The 19,644-nt window shown below is 42.9% G+C and overlaps 1 protein-coding gene across 1 annotated transcript in view; it reads right to left on the reverse strand.

Moving 5' to 3' along the window:
- Positions 1 to 4,198, reverse strand: part of ptn (pleiotrophin) — a 42,293-nt gene extending 38,095 nt beyond the window's left edge. The window contains exon 1 of the mRNA XM_085769827.1: positions 3,936 to 4,198. The gene's annotated coding sequence lies outside the window, so the exon portion shown is untranslated. The remainder of the gene's footprint in view (positions 1 to 3,935) is intronic.
- Between the last annotated feature and the right edge of the window lie 15,446 nt (positions 4,199 to 19,644).

Here is a 19,644-nt window from a genome sequence, read left to right on the forward strand (position 1 = left end):
ATTAACGGAGATTAAGCACAGGTGCATTTTAAAGGTTGTACAACAACAACAGCAATTAAAGTTTGGCAAAAACAATTAATGTTTACTGAGATGGATTGAACTACAAGTTTCAAAATGGCACCATAAGGATTTCAAATCTCACAATGGATGCAAGAAACAGTAGGCTATAAACAACATATTTCCATATGATATATTAAATGTCTCATAAGGTATATTTACCATGCCTTTTTCATTATAAAGAAGCTCTAGGTTCAACATTAATACTGTAAAAGTTTCAAAGCCTCAGTACAAAGACAAATGCAACACAATCTGTATTCAGAATCTCAGCCTGGAAACAAGTCGTCAGCTTCCTGTAACTTTGTGATGTCACAACAAAGCAGTCACCAAGCTAACCCACCATCCAAACCTCATAGGGTTTGTTTTTCACCTGAAATCTGATATATCTTTTTATTTAATCATTCAGAAAAGTGTCATCCAATCAGAGGAGAGCCTCAGAGCTTCCTCTCCTCTGATTGGCACCACCCACCTGTTGTCACTACAACTCCAGAGAGAAGATGTAAAGCTACACTGAGATGATTTTTGGTTATTAAAACCACAAACGTATCTCCTTATAATGAAATTTCAAAATAAAATACCCAAAAAGTGGGACCTTTAATATGGTATCCAAGTTTCCTTTTGTTCTAGCAGACCTGTTTTCTAACCTGACACTGAAAAACAATCACACATCCAATTTATTTTAGTCTGGTGGATTAGTTTGTTTACTTCCTTTACCTACACTCCAGCCCTCTGACTTTTGCCCTCTCCTTTTTCAGTCACCTGTCGACAGCCTGGGGACAGTTTGTGTGTGTTCTTGTGCGAGTGTGTGGGCGGCCGTGTGACTGAGTAGGACACTAATGAGCCCAATGATTATAGCGGAAAGCCTCAGGTTATCATTAGCTCTCCCAGGATCAAAAATCAGATCAAGTCAACAGCAGAGCAGAGAGAGAGAGAGAGAGAGACGACGCCACGATTAGATATTAGTTTTTCCCGACCGGAAAAAGTAGAATTGAAGGAAGGAAAGAATTTTTTTATTTATGGTGCGAAGATGGTGATCAAAAAAACCGACGGAAGGATTTGCAACACACGAACCCTGACTCGTGTTATTTGGATCCTCGCACAAAAGGCATTAGTGGCCCCCGTCAATGGGGCTTCGTCACACAATGGGGACCAACGCCACACAAGAGGAACATTCTCTCATCAGCAGCTTAGAGGTTCTGCAGACAGCTTTGATTGTCTCGCCCATGCCCGTAATGAGATAGCTTGCTTGCTTGACGTCTCCATGAGAAACGTGTGCATTTCCACACATGACTATTGACCCTGCAGCAGCCTCGGGAGCTGCACTCACTGGCTTATTGCTGTAGATGAATTATATATATTTTTTTTAAAAAGGGTTTAAAATTCAGGTGCAAACTCGTGATTGTGAGCACGTCTGCATGTCCAGGAGGATAATTCCACTTTATCGAAACTAGATTTGACCATTATTGTCACAACACATGATCAGGGCTTGGATATATGGCTTATCCGTGCAGATAATCCCGTCTGACATGGGGCAAGAGTGGGATACAACCTGGGCAGGTCAATAGTCTATCACGTGGTTGGCATGTAGAGGCAAACAACCTTACACACACTCACATTCACACTCACACTTTCCGATCGAGCTACTGTGCATGTGCCTGGACTGTTTTGATCCATAGGAATTACATAAACCAGCTACAGCAAGTCAGACAGATCAATATTGAACCAGTGAGTTAAAATGTGTCTTCTTTAGTCCTGGAGGAAATAAGTAAATAAGGGAGGATTTAATAAAAGAAACTAGTAAGTTGCATTCTGGGACGTGTAGGATCTTGAGCCACTTTAGGAGCGACACTCATCTCCAGAGTGCTGCCTTCCAGCCTGAATGATTGTGTAACTGCCTGTGTCTGACTTCTTTCAGCCCGTCCATCATCCTGTCAGTGAACTCACCACCAACAGGAACATTGGCTCACAGTTGTAGAAATAAGATACACTCTGCAATATGTTGATTTTCTCCAGGTTTTTCCAGGGTGCCACGTTTAACTAGGAATGATGTTTGGAGCTGGATGTAATGAAGGATGTTGCCTTGACAGGCCTCTCTCCTGGCATCCTCCTCCTCCCCTACCTCTTTTCTTCTATTCCTCTCTTTTATCCTGTCCTCCCTTTTTTTGTGGAGGCCCTCCGGACCCCATCAAGGCTCATTCTGTTCATCCCACATGTGAGGGGTCAGTGCGTACCCCACAAGAATAAACCAGCCACTCAATGTGAGGATCTTTGTGTATGTCCTCATCCCCCTACCCTTTTTCTCTCTTTCTCTCCGTCTCTCTCACTCACTTTACTTGTGCCCTATAGATGAGAATTGGCTCCATTCACGGCGCTTCCCTCCCCCCTGGAGCGGACTTCTCAGGGTCCTAACAGCGCATTTCTATGCCTTATTGCTCCGGCTCCTCCATGGAAGAACAGTCTCGTCAAAGCGTTTGTGAGGACACAGACGGGAAATGAACTGGCTTTGTGCTCAGTCTTGACATATAGGCGAGATCACGTGGGGAAGTCTGCGGGGCAAGCGTTTAACAAGGGAAAAGGGCAGAATGTGTAAAATGTTTCTCTTAAAGGCCTCCAAGTGGCCATCTTGGGGAGAGGAAAATGCCAGGACCTATTTAGAAATGAAGCAGTGTTATGAGTTTGGCCCCGCTGGCCATCATCCAGCTTAATCCACATTGTGTTCTGACTTCCTACGGCACCCGGAGCTGGTTTCTCAAGCTCATCTCCACCTCATGTTTAATCTCCCCCCTGCTCTTTCATTAGGACCACACCATGTGTTGATTCTAAAGAAATGAAGCGGACACCTCATTTTCGGGCAAGAATGAGCCGGGGGTGGTGGTGGTGGTGGGAGGGGGAGGCTTTTGTCCACGGCAGGAATGCCCATAAGACAGAGAGGAACAGTGTTTGGTCTGACTCGGAGTTGCTATACCAGGGCTGGAGAAAGCCATGGCAACGGAAAGCAGAAGGTCTTGCTGGACCACATAGCGCCGATACAATACCGAGCTGCTCGGGGTTTGTCATTCCAGTCAGGCCTGACCCAAATTACGACATCCTGGGAAAAAGTGGCCCACTTCACCCGGCACACATGCACAGACATACTTAATTGGACTCGCATATATTTGGCTGATAGCGATAATAAACAAAACATATGGATGTTTGAAGTCTAATCACTGAGGAGAAAGCCCCCCCCCCACACATCTCTGTTCATGATTTAACATCACAGTCCATAGCCCATGGCTGCTGGATTATTGGGGCTTTCCAATTGTTTACCCAATATGTCTACAAGCCACTTCTCCATCTGCGGTTATAATTCTCAGCATTTCAAGCTTAATAGTTTATTTTGTGTTTTTCATGTGTTTATTATCTCCTATCAACAGCCCCGGGGAGAAATCTGCTTAAAATGGGAAGAGTAACAAAGAAGCGATTAGGACCATGTCTACACAGGCGTTTCTACTTTTTTTTTTACTCCTTCGTTTGTCACCAAAAGGCAAAACAGTTGCATAAATGCACAAGTATTGCATTGATCACCAGAAAAACTTTGTCCTTTTTTCTTTTTGCAACTTTACCCAAAGTTCTCCTCTTATAATTTTGTTTTTAAAAGCATTGTGAAAACAACAGGGGTTCAATATACACACCACCAAACACACACACACATCTACCAAAGGTGGCCTTCATGCTCCGACCATCCATTCCACTGAGTACAGTTCAGATCCAGAAACTTCTCTGCTCGCCCGGCTGCTCGTGTAACCACCTCATAATCACATCACACCGGCTCCACCAAAGCTATGCATCAGTAAGTGTGTGCACCCACCAAAAAAAAAAAAAAAAAAAAAATCACTTACTTTATTTTGGAGGTCTGGTAGTTGTAAATCAGAGCTTGAAGAAGTGGTTTCTCTAGGCTCTTTTCATCTGCACCTCTGCCCCGCTGCCCTGCCTCTCCAATACTATTTCTCTTTGTGGGCTGAGCATACGATAGCTGTGTAGTCTTTTTTTTCTTCTCTTTTTTCTTTTTGTGTGTGTGTGTGTGTGTGTGTGTTGCATGGGGTGAGGGGAGGGTGGTGTGGTGTGGTGTGTTGGGGTGGGGTGGGGTGTTGAATGCCGGGTTTCCTGACTCGTGATCAGGAGCTCATTACCCCCAAGGTCACTCCAGGGACGCCCCTGCCTGGTACTCACCGAGACACCAGAGAGAAGATGTGAGATGGAGGATGGATGGATGGGTAGATGGGTGGGTGGAGGAGTGTGAGAGGGGAAAAAAAGAAAAGGGAGAGAGCGGTTAAAGAGCTAAAGTGGCAGAGAGATCCGTGGGGACGGAGGGAGGAAGTTACTGAGAAGAACAGAGAGAGAGGGGAGTGAGACAGTGAGGGGAACTGATCCAAATGCCAACAGAGAGGCGGATATATTCAGGAGAAGCGAGCAAACACGGCAACAAAATCCCGACTGTTTGAGCCGTGGATGAGCCAACAGAGCGAGAACAAGCTGGGAAACAGCAGCGGCAGTCAGAGCACACAGAGTTAGTTATATAAAAATATCATGTTGATCCATGGAAAAGAGAGTCCGACCACAGCGATCAATAGAATATTGACAAACACCAGCTGGGCTCGCCATTTGTTTTTTTCAGCTTTTGTGCAGAGGAGAGCTACAACAACTATAATAAAAAAAAAAGAAAAACACATTTACGGTGTAATGTGAACGATATCTGATCATGTGATGATGTTGTTTTCTCCTACTTTCTATACGTCATCGAACTTTTTATGCGTCGTGGGCCTTTTTCATGCTGCTTCTGGCTGCTGTGGAGTCTCTCTTTTTCTAATAAGAGCTTGATCTCAACAAATCGAACAAATTTGATCATGTTTTAAAGTGAGTCACTTTAAAGAAGCTGTTTTTCCAGACCATAATAGACTGTTTTCTTTTCACACATGTTAAAAAAAGCACCACATCAGAACTTGTTTGTATAGCGCAGTCCTGGATGGGAGCTGTGAGAGTGAGGAGGGTTTATTTGAGTTATGACCTTTAACAAGTTTTATAGTTTTAATATTTTTTATGTTGCATACTTACATCGCCATATTTTTATCTATTCTTCTTGACAATAAACTAAACTCTTATGCACTTTTGTTCATTTAGGCTATTGCACCTTTAATTACCTCAGTGGTTTATGTAACTTTTCTTAATCTTCTCTTTATCCTGTTGGTTAAATTAATCCGTGTCTAATTTGATTTTTTTTTTTCTTTTTTCTCTCTACCGGTTATTGTCTGAAGCTCTGAATAAGTAAATGTAGTAATCTCCATGTTCATGCCTCATAATGAAAAATATTCTGAACAAAAATGCAAAGGTCATGATCTAACTATGTGTATAGTAATGTGACTATAAATACTTTTGCCAATGTGTTATGTGTTATTAGTAAAGTTGTGGAGGCATGTTTTTTTTTTTCAGCATGTAATTAGTTATTGATTCCTTTTTTCAAATAACTTGCCCAGTACTGATTTTCTGTTGGACTAATGGATTAATTGGCTAATTATTTCAGGCCTAAACAAAACACCACAGTCCTGCTTGATTAAAAAGTCTGAGTCGTGGCTCATTCATCACCAGAAAACAAGTCAACAAAGCTGCATGATTTTACAAACTTCCACAATTAAAAACAAAAGGCTGCGTTCAATAGTGAAACCAGGGGTGTATGGATGATTATTATTGAAAAAGACGTTTTGTTTCACACCAGGTTGTGTTTTTGTCCTCTCGTGTTTCTGTCTGGACGTGTTTTATGGTCTCGCTCGTCGTGGCCTGGTCTCCTTTCAGAGGGGGTGGGTGTGAGGTAACAGGATGTGGATATTCTCTGGGTGTTTTCACAGCAGCAGCAGCAGATGGCTGGAGATGACCCGACAGTATAAGAGCAGCGGCGGCGGCGGTGCTGGCGCTCTGCCGCAGCTGGACGAACCTGGATTGACAGATTACAGCACACACAATCAATAAAGTGTACCATTAGCTCTGTCCACAAAGCCCGCGCACGATACTGATGTCAGACCGCCTCTGTAAACTCTCCACAGTCCACACACAGAGAAATGGCCTCATATTTCACGTTATGAGGCTGTCGTTCCAGGCTCGGTGTTATTGATTGAGTGTCTGGCATGGATTCATTCTGTACCAGAGAGAGACAGGGAAAAAAAAACCTCACAGCCCATAATTATTAGATAACCCATTTCAGTGCCAGGGTCTGCTGTTAAGCGGCTATTCAGACTCAATCACAGTGTCATTGTGATGCAGCATGTTGGTACATTAATGGTTATTTACACAGAGAGCACTGTGATGGAGGCTCAACAACATCGGTTCAGTTAGTTATCGATGCAAAACTTTGTTCAAGTCGACTCCAAAGTATTTCACAACTGAGTTAAGTTAAAAGTCTAAATCAGATGCTTTGATGGGTGCATGTAGCTTAAAAAAATGTCTTCTACTTCTACTGATTATAATTATAATGGTAACTAGGCCGGCCAACTTTAGTATTGTACAATATGCTGATGAGACCTTTCAGTATCAATCACGAGACTCCACTTGTCGGTGGTTGAAATAGTGGTGTGCATTTATTTTGTTCTTCTTTTTGTGCAGATATCACATTTTTCATTTGGCAGACGCTTTTATGAAAATGTGATAATCATTATAATAACCTTCATTGTCCACAAGTGTGAAAATTTGATTTTGGCTTCACAAGTTGGTTAAAAAAAAACACTTCATTGTGTCTCAGAAACAATAAGCGCAACAAAACTAGCACCACATGCACTGATCAAACAACAAGATATGATTTCAGTTTGGAAGATGTTTATGAGTTCAACAAAGTTATTGCATTTGGTATAAAGAAACTTTCTTGGTTTCTGCTGCGGCTCTGCAGCGTCTTCCTGAGGACGGGTTTGTGGATTTCTTGAAAAAGGGGGATGAACGGGATCAGATCTCATCAGGAAGTTTCAGTCAGTGCAAATCTAAGTGTAAATATTAAGTGTGTTTTAATATCTGCGAAAGGATTATGTTAAGGACGTCACCAAATGTGCATAGCAAAAGCTTTTTCTCTGATCTGTCAAATCACAATAAAAGGTATTTGAGTATATCCACGGCTTTGTCCGAATGTATCTGAAATAAACCCAGTAAATTCCCTTTGTCTGGACTTCAGTCAATGGGTCGTCCACTAATTGGAGAGTCGGTGGTTGGATATCCGTCCATGAGCAAAACACTGAAGTCCAAATTGCCCCCAATGTGTCACTGGTGTGTGAATGTGGTGCTTCCACTGAACTGGAAAAGTCCATTAAAGCGTTTGTAAGCAAATTGTAGGTGTTTGAAGTCTGAGTGATGACACTGGAATGTGTTTGAACCTGTTTTGCAAAGGTTAGATTAAAAGTTATCACTGTCTAATGTTTCTGATGCAAGTCCGACTCCCGTCCACGTCTCAGATCAAAAGAAAAAAATAAGCCGCATCTACTTTCATGTGATATTAAAGAGGGGGGGGGGGGGCTGAAGGGGTGAAGAGGTGAGAGGCGTTCAAGTGCAGTTCTTAAAGGAGGATGAATCGTGCGCTTTCAACACCTGCCGGCCTCCCCAACTTAAAGTTTGTTTAGAAAGTCATCGGAGAGGCGCCAAGAAAAAAAAAAGTAAGTAAAGAAAATGTCGAAATTGATTAGTTAGTGAGGAGGCTTGGGGCTGTTTGGTGCATCTGCCCCTGGAAGATATGTCCTCATCTAAAGTCTAAATTAAAGCAGAAACTAAAAATAAAGGCATCGATTTTTGTTTTTTTGGATCCGATCAAGCCAATGAACAAAGTTGAGAGATGTTAAAGACCAGTTCAGTGGACAAACGAGCTGCATAGATATATAAATTTTGAGAACTCCCGAAGGTCGTTTTTTACTCTAAACACCACATTTTGTTGTGCTTTTCTTTTCTTTTTTAATTATCACCCTTTCTCTTCATCCCCCATTGTTCACTCCTGCTGCCAAAAGCCCCTTGAAATATTGCAGAGGAGCTTCACTATCACTGCAGCGCTCCACATGTTCAGCATCATGTTGCACTGTTGGGGATTTCAGCATCAGCCTCCGTGATGGCCGGTAATTAGTATGACTCATACTCAACCCCCCCTGCTGATAACGATATACCATTCCACTGCTGTCGTCTCATATTCAACTCATTAATAATACATTTTATCCATTTGCAGCCCCACTCCCCTCCCTCCTCAGCCCTCCCCTAAGTGTGAGATATGCTTTAGCGCCATCCGCAAAGAGCTCCTCCAATGATATCATTCCCCTCATTTGATTAAAACGAGATGAGACAGAACAGTCCAGGGGAGAAAAAAAAATAAATAAATATATATATATATATATAAAAGATCTTCTGTTGTGGCGAAAGCACAAAGGGAGCTGCAAAAGCAGTTTGCTCAGATATATGAAGGAGTTTGAGTGAAATTTGATCTTTATATCAAATCCAACAGCTCCCTTGTTATTCTTTTTACTCGGCTCACCCCGGCCGCTGTCATTATGAGGCTTCACAGGGGCCCGGGATGGAGCCGCTGCTGTTAAGCCCCACTAACCCTGTTGGTTGGGTATAAGTCCAGCAGCAGCAGCCCAATGAGAAGACGGCGGCGACTGGGCCTGTCTGAGTCTGATGAAACCGAATGAAATCAGTCTGTTGAAGTCAGCCACAGCTTTTCTGTCTGTCTGTGTGTGTGTGTGTGTGTGTGTGTGTGTGTGTGTGTGTGTGTGTGTGTGTGTGTGTGTGTGTGTGTGTGTGTGTGTGTGTGTGTGTGTGTGTGTGTGTGTCTGTGTCTGTGTGTGTGTGTGCGTGAGTGTAACCAAGGCTCCGATGGCTCTGCTCCTTCATCCCGTCGTTCTCTTACACAAACACCACAAAGTATCCTCGCAGATGAGTGCGACAGGAAATGGCAGAAAAGTCATTTTTCCACATGTTTTTCTTTTTTCTTTTTTCAAAGCAACTATTCAATTTGAGCAACATGTCGGGAAGGAAATGGAGATTGAATTTATTACTTAAAAAAAAAAAGGACAGCAGAATTGCTGTGTCTCAGAATATCCTACCTCAAATCACTCACAAACTGTTTGGATATAAGATAATCACACACACACACACACACACACACACATACTATATAAGAACATGTCCTAGAGTCCCCAGTGCAGATATGTATATGTACAGACGTGAACACACTTCATGCATCATATGGAGAAGCTGCGTGAGGACAAAACACAGGAACAAAATGTCTTGACAGTGTGATTCACAGGATGTACCCTGCTAGGCTGCTAAGTCATACCAGACACAGGACAGAAAACACACACACACACACACACACACACACACACACACACGCACAGAGAGAGTGAACATCTGTGGGGCCATGGCTGCCATTTAAATCTGCATTTAGCTAAATACAGTATCCAGCTGTCTGTAGCTCACCTGATGAAACAAGTCAGGCGAAGTTTATTCACATTGACCTTAATCACAACTTTGTCTCTGCTCTCCTCAGACCTTGGGCACAGATAAGCGAATACAGCACTAATAAAAGCTTTAGAGAAGTGGAGGAAAGTGGAGAAACAGAGAGAAGTGGTAACAGAGGAGGGATCTCTCCTCCAGGACAGACAGACTTTTGCAATATGGGAGCTGTGAGTAATGAATAGATAGAAATAACAGTGTGGAGAAAGAGAAGTGTATAGCTCAGAACTAATACCTAGAAAGTGGCGAGGCAAGAAAGTGATGTACAGAAAAAACAGTATTGTAAAAGTTACACAGCGAGGAGGAGAATGACAATACACCACTGAGGATTAGAGGATAAGAAATACAAAGTTTTCGTTATGTACTTTTTTTAAATTATAGTTTCAAGTGCAGTGTAAGAGTTTGGACACAGTATGGACAAAAAATGTCAGTTGTTGTCATGGGATCAACTCTTTTGAGGTATTTCTGTGAATATGGACGGTGCAAATACAACACTGACATGTTATCAAGGTCAGTTCATAATTATAAAGTTGATGTTGTAAATATTTTCATTTCATTTTCATGCATTCGTGCCACCTGAAGAGTGAAAGTCCAATCATAGCGGCTCTTTTAGCTCTATTTTTGGTCTCCACCCTCTACCTATAGAGAAGCATGTAGCTCTTTAGCTGCATCGCTAATGTTGCCATTTGTTGCCAAGAAAGTAGCATCATTAGCATCAAAATGAGCTGAATCAGAAGCAGGTTTGATGCACTGTACAGACAGGAAAAATGGAAAATAACAAAAAGAAGCTAAAACCTGGAGGGAGCTGCAGAGTCGTGCGTTAAATTTCCCAGTGAGCCACGAACACACCATCATCTGATCTATTGTTGCAAGAAAACACTGGGCGTAGCAGCTTTAGGATTTTAAACGTCTCCTTGGATCCTGGCCGTTTTTCATTGGAGCTGATCAGACAAACAACAGCACACACACGCACACGCACACACACACACACACACACACACACACACACACACACACAAATATGCACAGACACGCTCTTATATAACTTACTTTAACTAGACAGAGGCGCAGCACAAACACCTCGCTGAAGTCGATTCCCATCACAATCCAATCCTTGTGAAAGCAAAAACCTTTATCTCCTGATGAAGTTTATGGCTCTCATCTATTGAGCATGAGATAATGAACAGTATCCCATTATGTCCATTTCATTTCACAAGAAGCTCAGTTTCATTAATAAAGCATAAGCTCTCGGTTGAATATTAATATTTATATGCCTGTGCCCCCGCTAATAAAAGTAAAGAGATTTTTACTTTCCAAAGACCGTCCTCGGGATTCCCTGTGGATTACCGGTCGGCATGTTTTCTCCCTCTGTTGTTGTTGTTGTTAGCAACTTCAGGAGAGACTTTTCTCTCCCTCCTCTTTTATTTTGCACATTTCCATCGTGGGTAAAGTGACGTAAGTGGTTTCACCGCTAATGCTTCCAAGACTGCAGCTGCATTTGTTATTCAGGGCTTAATGCAGTATTTAATCTCCATTTAAAATCCATTTGATGCTAATTAGTCATCATACACTTTTAGCATCAGCAGTGCAATGGTGAAAACCTATTGATTAGCAAGATAATCAGACTGAGAATGGATGAATGCTGATTTATTAGCGTGATGCTTTTGTATGATAATGTGGCTCCCTCAGCGAGGCGGCGAATCCTTGGGATCCTTGGGAACGTGTCGACTTTTGAGTTACTCTTCGGTTGTCAGGCTGCGGAAGCTGCTACCAGTCAAACAAATGGAAATCTGATACAGTACAGGGTTCATTTTGCTGTGTACAATGCCTCAGAAGTTTTTTTTCTTTTCCTCCCCGGCTGAATTTTAATGCGACTCCGAGCAGATAAATCAAACACGTCCTCTCCAACACCCGTGTACTGTATAACCGTGTCAGTGGCCGTCCTGGCTGCAACACTGCAGAACTTAATTTATGACTGACAATTAATCTGAGGGAGCCAAAACACTCCAGCGTGGCCAGCCGAGCGTGACGGCGTTTGGCGAAAACAGCCCCTCGCCCCCCAGATTCCTCTCCCAGCAAACCGCCGTTTATCTGCATACGCTTCCGCGCCCTCTCCCCCAAAAAACTCATTAATCTCTAATGGCTTAATTCTGTGTTCCCGGTATGGCCTGCGTATGTTCTCATTAATGACTTTTCAATCTTATGCTATGGAGCGGCGGCGGCGAGATTATAGAAACGTCTGTTTCTTTTCAAAAAATGAAAACGAGTCGGCGATTGAAAACAGAAAGGGTACGTGATCCCTCTGGTGGTTATTTGATGTCGGGTGCTGCAGATAATCGAGTATGAGATCTGGTAGGAGGGATGATGATGATGACAGAAAATGAAAATTGCATAAAATCTTCAAGCGAGTCATAGTTCAAACAAAAATTAAGAAGTTGTGAAAGACACTGAAAGACAGGGCCAGGGGAAGTTGATAGAGGGCAAAAGGGATTCTCCTCTGCAGCACTTGGCCCGGCTGTCAGTAGAATAATGAAAATATCTAAACAAACTCTTCTGGTATCTGAGCTGAGTGAGGTTTTATATTTGCTGGGTCAGCATGCGGAGAATCTCAACACACGTCGTTCTGCTATTTTGTTCTTAACTGTTGTCGGGTTGTGGATTCTCTCGCTGCCTTTGGGGAATTACTCTGTGGAGAAACAAACCCAGACTTCCCATGTTTTATTCCTCTCTGTCCTCGTTCCTTCCACCGAGCAGAAAATACATTCTTCTGGGGTCTCGAAAGAAGAGTCAACAATACGAACTCTGAGTTGTCAAAAAAAAAAAAAACCCTAATAGAAAAAATTAAATTAAAAAAGAAAAAGAAAGAAAGAATGTTTGCACTTGAATGCATCTCTCACGCTTGGTACACAATAGCTCCGAGGCCAATTAGTGAGCGAGTAGCTGTGAAAATACTGCAGAAGGCCGGAGGAAGAGAGGAAGTGAAGAAGAAGAAAAAACAAACTCAAATGACACATGATCAGCCCGGCTGTGAAAAAACTAACTTTGTGCCATCATCCAAAAAAAAAACCAAACCATGTGTACTTGAGCTTGCAGCGTCTCAGTGTTCCCAACAGTCACCTTTAACAATAGGATTAGTGCCAAGCTGCGTATAGAGCGAGAGAGAGAAAAAAGAAAAAAAGAAAACGGGGAAGGGAGGATAAAAACTGCCTGGGATCAGTGCTATCACTGATGGACCCTGAGCCCCCGAGGGAGCACTCGTCTTTCTGTTTGATTTGTTCTGTCATCTAGTCCGTAGCCAGTGGGCTGAGGGCTGTTTGCTTGGCATCGCGCAGCCCTTTTATCTGCCGATTGAGAGACACAAGGAAGGGAAATAGCTCTGTGACCATACGCTGAACCTTCCCCCCCCTCCTCCTCCTCCTCTTCCTCCTCTGAGGCAGCGTTGACCCGAGGACATCCGGTCGTGTCGCCTCGTACCTGATTCTCCCGTGTGACTTTGACGGGTATAGAGTTGCTCTCTCTCTTGCACAGATCTGGGCCCTCCGAACAAGCCTCGCGGAAGACGACCTACCTGTGGTGCTTAAGTGAATTTAGATAGAAGTCAATATCCTCATAATAAAACACCTCTGTCTCACTCCAGCTGATCACCAGTTGTCAGTGTTTGGAAGGGCCTGCAGTCCAAATCGATGAGAAAATAAATTACCGCTGGAAATCTCGCCAGAGGGGTTGTAGCAGAGAGGATGAGCCACAGCTGCAATTCAACCACACTCCTCTTCCTTTCCCCCCCTCAAAAAAATAGACTTAAAAGTACTCAGTAATGAGACAGCATCTGGGTGATAGGGACCATATGCAAAAACGATGGATTTGTCTTTTTTTCTTTCTTTTTTTTTTTTTGGAACTCTCTCGTCTTCAAGGGATTTAGCAACACGGCTAAAAAAAAAAAAAAAAAAAGTGCCTGTGATTGGCACCGGGCCCCTCGGCCTCATTTCTCCAGTTGTGGGCTTCTCTCCGAGTCAGCCGAGCGTGTAAACACACATCAGCTTAGCGGTGCTGTGGTCCTGCCCTTTGCAGGTGCTCACTGTCAATCCAGGAGGTGGTAAAGTAAATACAAGTCCATCTGACAACACAGCTCGGACCATCTGCAACCAGCGCTCCGCAGACCGCGGGGTTTACGTCCGGCCTCGGTCGCACGCACACCACACCACACCACACCGCAGCGCCTCGTACTCATCACATGCATTATTGAAAGCAGCAGCAGGGATTTGGAGCAACTTATCAGACTTTTAATTAAACTTGAGGATTTGCTCCAGTCTACCTGCGTTGTTTGATTTGAGGCGTTCACAAAAAGTCGATTTTTATTCCCTTTCGGTGGAGAACATGTAATCAATCCTGATTAAATGTGACTGGCTTGTTTGTAAATGAGAAGCACATTCATCAATTTATGAGATTTGCGAGAAGGGAGACGACGCTGCGTTGAGCGGGAACGTCCAGCAGCTCAAATTACAGACAAAGACAAAGTAAAGTCTGTTTAAACAGCGACTTTAACTTTGATCACAATACTCTCAGCTCAATTTGATTAACATCCATTTTTAATGAAACAGCAGCAGCAGCAGCAGCCGCCGCCACAGCCTCGGTGGGAATGTGCTTCAGCAGTGAACAATTTGTCATGGATGGAAATGGACATTCTTGCAAGAGATAAAGCGTGAGGATTATCCACTGCATTGCAGTGTCGCCTGCTTAATGCCTGCTGAGGAGTTTTTATCTATCAACAAGGTATACCAAAGCTGTGTTCTCATTACCAGGCATTAAATGATTGTGCATTACAATGCAGCCTCCCAAATGGTCTCCATTATTGTAATAGCATGAGTCAGTTTGTAGGTTTAACTACAAAGAAACATCTTTTACTCACAGTATTTTTTTAAAGATAAGCCTCAACTTAATAAGAGCTTGCATCAGGCATATGAATATTGATCACTACATTAAAAATGAACCATTTCTTTTAGTTATTTGCATTCATAAATTTCATTTTATGACCGGCACCATGTGGGAAATCAGACATCCAAAAGCAGCTGCAGTGGTGTGAGCTTCCATTGTGCTCTATTTGGGCTGATCTGATTCAAGCCGAGCAGACAGACACAGCCGAGTGCTGAGCAAACTGATGTCTGTATTAGTGTCTCCTGTCATACATAAAAGAACGCGTCTGGCCAGAGAGGAGCGCTGTGATTTCCACTTAATGAGGTGAGAATAGCTCCAGACTGAGCAGGTAAGGCCAGACTGTTGACCTTTAACATCCCATAACCATCAGTCACAGGAGCCTGACAGATTGCAAACAAGTGAGCCCAAGCAGTGGCCAGATTGTGCATATCACTCACAGTGGAGTAGGGCTTCAGTCTGTCATCACGGCGAGAGGATATCTGAGGGAAATCAATCCCCAGTTAATGTATTCTAATCTATCAGCTATTTATCTGTCGACATCAATCAAATCACTTACAGAATATATTGGAATAAGAATCTTTGACATATATTTAATAAGGAAAAGGATATTACACTACATGTAGTGCAATATTTGTCATTTTTTATGCTTGACTCAAAAGATATTGAAGTTTAAATGACTGATGTAGATTCATACGGTGGCCCAGACAGGTCAACACAGTGCAAAGGCCACAACATGAATGCAAATAAAGCCGCCACAGTGGAAGTGAGTGTCAGTCCAATCCATATTATTACTACAACAATTTCTATTTGTGTTGTGCCTTCTGCATTGTATTTGTCGTGGTTTTTATGTTTCCAGTTTATTTTCTGTTTTATTTTGAAATTGCCTGGCTGTGTCTTGTCTTCCTGTGATTAGCCTACCTCATGTCTGATTGCTCCACCTAGCTATGTCTCGTTTCTCACTTGTAGCTACTTTAACCTACAGACTTGACCTTTCTGGGCCACTGTACCTTTGGTCTCAAGTGTAAGTTTGATGGCACAAACACAAACAGGGACGGAGAAGAGTCATGAAAACAATAAACTTGCAGCTTTGTCAGTTTTGCAGGAAAAAGTTAGCTAACATTAGCATTAGCCACTATGGCCTCCTGCGGATATAGCGTCAAAACCATTGCATGTACCAGACTGTGCAAAGGTTTATTTTATTTCTAATAAACTTAAAATTTCCTTTTTCAACCATTTCATTGCAGCTTTAAAATTACACCAGTCTGGCTCAAAGTAGTTATCTATCTACTGTATGTCTAAATGTAACGCTCCCTATGCAGCTTTAAGTGTCTTTCTTTCTCACACATTTACCACCTACATGTTATTAAATCTCCACTCCATCTGCCTCCGAGCATCATGGCAATGACACTTTACAAGCCTCATAAAAGATTCTCTCTACATGTTTATGGCCCATTTATGAATGTTGTGAAATACAGTATCCAGAAGCCGCAAACAAGCTCTGATCGATACGGCAGCGCAGCCCCCACATAACCACATGGTTATGGTCACAAGCGCAAAACACTCAATAAGGCATGACCTTCACAGAGGGCACGGCATGGTCAAGGGAACACCAACAAAACAATTATCTCAGCTCGTTTCCCCCATCGCTCGCCCCACCATACATCATTGTTTTATCAAAATCGAAAAGGCCTGACTGAATACAGCGACCGCGGACTCCTCCGTCCGTGGATCGATGGCTGATTACAGCCCCTGCTGTGGTTTAAGCATCTCTCATCGCAAGCCAAGTGCAGTCCTGCAGCATGAGTCAATACAGATGGTTGCCACATAATAGCCATCATATTAATACAGCGCAGGCTTTAAGTCTGAGTTATTGTCTCTCGTTCATATTAAAAAGATGAGTTCCTGTTGCCAGGTGCTGATATTTTTGGAGGGAAGCAGAGGAGCCCCTCTCCCCCTCCTCCTCCCCCTTCAAATGGATGTGACATTCATCAGATTTAAGCCATCAGAAAAAACTTATTAATATTTGAAAAGAAAAAAAAAGACGGACCACAACAAAGACTTCAAACAAGGCATTGTTCCGTCTCGCCCACGCTAAAACCTGTGATTTTCGAGTTGAGAACTCAGCCAGGCTTCAGGATAGTCTCATTATGCAACCGCTATCATCAAATGCACTCAGTCGGGGCTTCACTTGAAGAGTTTGCTGTGTCTCCTCTTCTTGAAAGGAGCCGCGGCGATAAAAAAGAAGGTCTCTTATCAGTTTCTCCGCTCATTTCACAATCTGCAAATTTCTTTTTCTCTCCTCCTCTCTTTCTTTTTTTATTCTCCCACTTTTCATAAGCACATTAAAACATGTCAAGACATAAAAGTCATTAGCCCTTGTAGTCTGACATTTAAAGGCAGCCAATTCTCTGAGTCATCTGGGGACACCGTCGTCCTCCTGTAGAAAATGTCAGACTAATAAGGTACAAACAGCCACCGTAATCCGATTCCTTGTACATCTTTAAGCGAAAGATGCAATCAATTTATTCAGCCCTCTGGTATCCCAGCAACATGTTTGCATCTCTCTCTATCCAAGCCTCTAAATCTTCCCTGCTAACCTAAACATAAGGGAGTGAGGAGGAGGGACAGGCTGGTCACCAGGAGGAATGTCTGTTCATTTATGATGCTGAAGGGAGAGGAGCTCATTGAGATGACTCAGTCATTTGACCTGAGAATATGTCAGTGTATCTCCTCTGACATTCACAACAGCAATGTCAACACTGGTGCAGCCAAGGTCTGAGGATATTTTTCTTAATTGCCAGGAGGGGAAGAACATCTCTGCTAAAAATGCTGCTGTATTTAACAGTAGAAAACACAGACAATAAACCAATACAAAATCACATTTTTATCACATTTAGCCAAAAGGGTAAATATAGTCTCCTAGGAACCCAGTCTGTATTAAAGTCTGTCAAAACAATTTCAGGTCAAGGTCCTTTTACGATCCTTTCAACCATATCACATGGTTTTCATCAGTGAATGGTGATTGCTTAGCTGTGTGCTCATTCATCACACTTAAGGACTTTTTGTCGAATATAGCAATTTACTGCAAGAGTGGAAGAAAATTTACTGTGTTGCGTGTACACACCATATGTCCACACTTAAATCGTTATTGAACCGTATAAATATATCTTTATTTATGCATGTGCATACCCATATTAGTGCCAAGCAGCAACATCTGGGGCTGAAAAAATAGGCTAACACAAGTGCTATGAACTGCAGTTCCTTGAATGGCCACTTGGGGCCGACAGTGAGTCAATACCAATCAACGTTGCAGCATAAACTAACATGTTTACAGAAACTGTTTTGCAGCTAATTTCCTCTTCATGATAACCATGCAGTGGGGCATTTTTGTTTTAACTCACCTTTTTTAGATCTATTAAGGCTTAAAGCTGATATTTTTAAGGATTAGAGCTTGGAGCAGAATCAGGTGCTGCCAAGATGGTGATGGCAGAACAGCCACTCTGCTCCTCAGAAACCTTAAGGTGACACCATAAAGGTTTTTTTTCCATCTTCATCAACAGTCTATGATAAGAATCTCCAGTAGGAAGCTCCAATAAAAGGTGCTTTAGGAGCAATGTTCAACATCTGTGAACATGTTTCAGATTTTTCATTAAATCCCTGCTGTAATCTGGTCAGAAATCCTACAGCAGGTACTTTTCGTTGCAGATGTGTAATGAAATTTTAAATCGAATACACACTAGAGCTGAAATGAATCTCGTTGTTTCACATCTCAAGAAAAGAGAAACATTACAGGACTTCTTCCATAGATTAATTCATCATTTTGCTATTGAGCGTTCATCTATAAAGATAAAGGGATACAATGGAGCTACAGTAAGTAAGGTGGGGTATAATGACTGACAATGTGTGGATGGTTGTTGGTGGTGGCCTCAGTGGCAGTGCAGTGTTTCTGCATCAGTCTGTGTGAGTTGTAGTAACCTCACTGAGGGACCTTTTGCAGTGCTGCTGACTGCCCAGATTACAGGATTACTGCTGTCACGGACTGTTCGACACCTTTAATTCAGACGAAAGCTCCGATCCTGTTTCTGGCGACGGGGATTTGTATCATTCAAATCCTCCCTGTGGCTAAGATAAAAAAAAATATTAATCTAATCTCACAGAATTGTCACTGGCTGAAATCACTCTGATGTGCGCAGCCCCAGGAATGTTAATTAACGCTCGGGTCACAGAAAGTCCTATCAGGAGAAGCAGGGTAAATATTTGAACCATCTGAGATGTGTTTGATTTATCTACCAAGACACACACGGTCGGAGAGGAAGAAAAAAAGAAAAGCGTCCATGTATCTCTAAAGTGGCATCTGTATTCTGCCGTACCCTCTTGTCCAGGTCATGGCTATCAGGTCGTTTATCAAGCGAATTATGTGCATCACACTCTTAGATGTGTTGTCCTGTGCTTTTATCACCCCTTGTTGGACCACAAACTGACAAACACACACATGTACACACACATAGAGGACTTGTGGGGGTCAATGGGGGATTCTGCAGCCTCCATCCGGCAGCAATCCATATCTTATATTTGCCCCCACATAGAGCCATCAAGGGCGGGGTATCCGTCTCCCAGATCAGCTTTTAATGTGCGCCGTCACGTGATGGAGGCCCTTTGGGTGCCATGTTGGCAGGACAAGCTCATCCATCTCAGCCCTAAAGAGACCCCGGCCTCCCTTCAGTGGATGAAATGGAGGGAAGCCCGGGGGCTTGTCCCTCGTTCCTGGAGAACAAAATCCACATACATGCTTTTTTTTATTTTATTTTTGGCTCCACTCATTAAAACCAGATTGTGAAGTCCCTGCCATGATGCAGGTGGTGATTATAGCTGAAGCCCCAACGTCTGGTAGACTTCATGCTTGACCGTGATGCTGCTCAGAGATCCCTGTGTCCCCAGCCCCCTGCAGCCCATCATGCCGTGCCACAGCTGATTTGACACATCGCTGGTGACGGGCGACTGTTGGCTTCAGCTTTGCCAAATGACCCACATAGAGATGGTCAGAGCATGGTCCTCCTGGCCTCACCAAGAGAACCAGCTTACGAGACCACAATTTCATCTGTTTGATCTGATTGAGTTTTTTTTTTTCTTCCTTTTTCTTTTTTTTTAATG

The sequence above is a fragment of the Trachurus japonicus genome, chromosome 23 (genome assembly GCF_045865225.1).
Source record: "Trachurus japonicus isolate A0001 chromosome 23, Traja_1.0".
NCBI classification, from domain to species: Eukaryota; Metazoa; Chordata; class Actinopteri; order Carangiformes; family Carangidae; genus Trachurus; species Trachurus japonicus.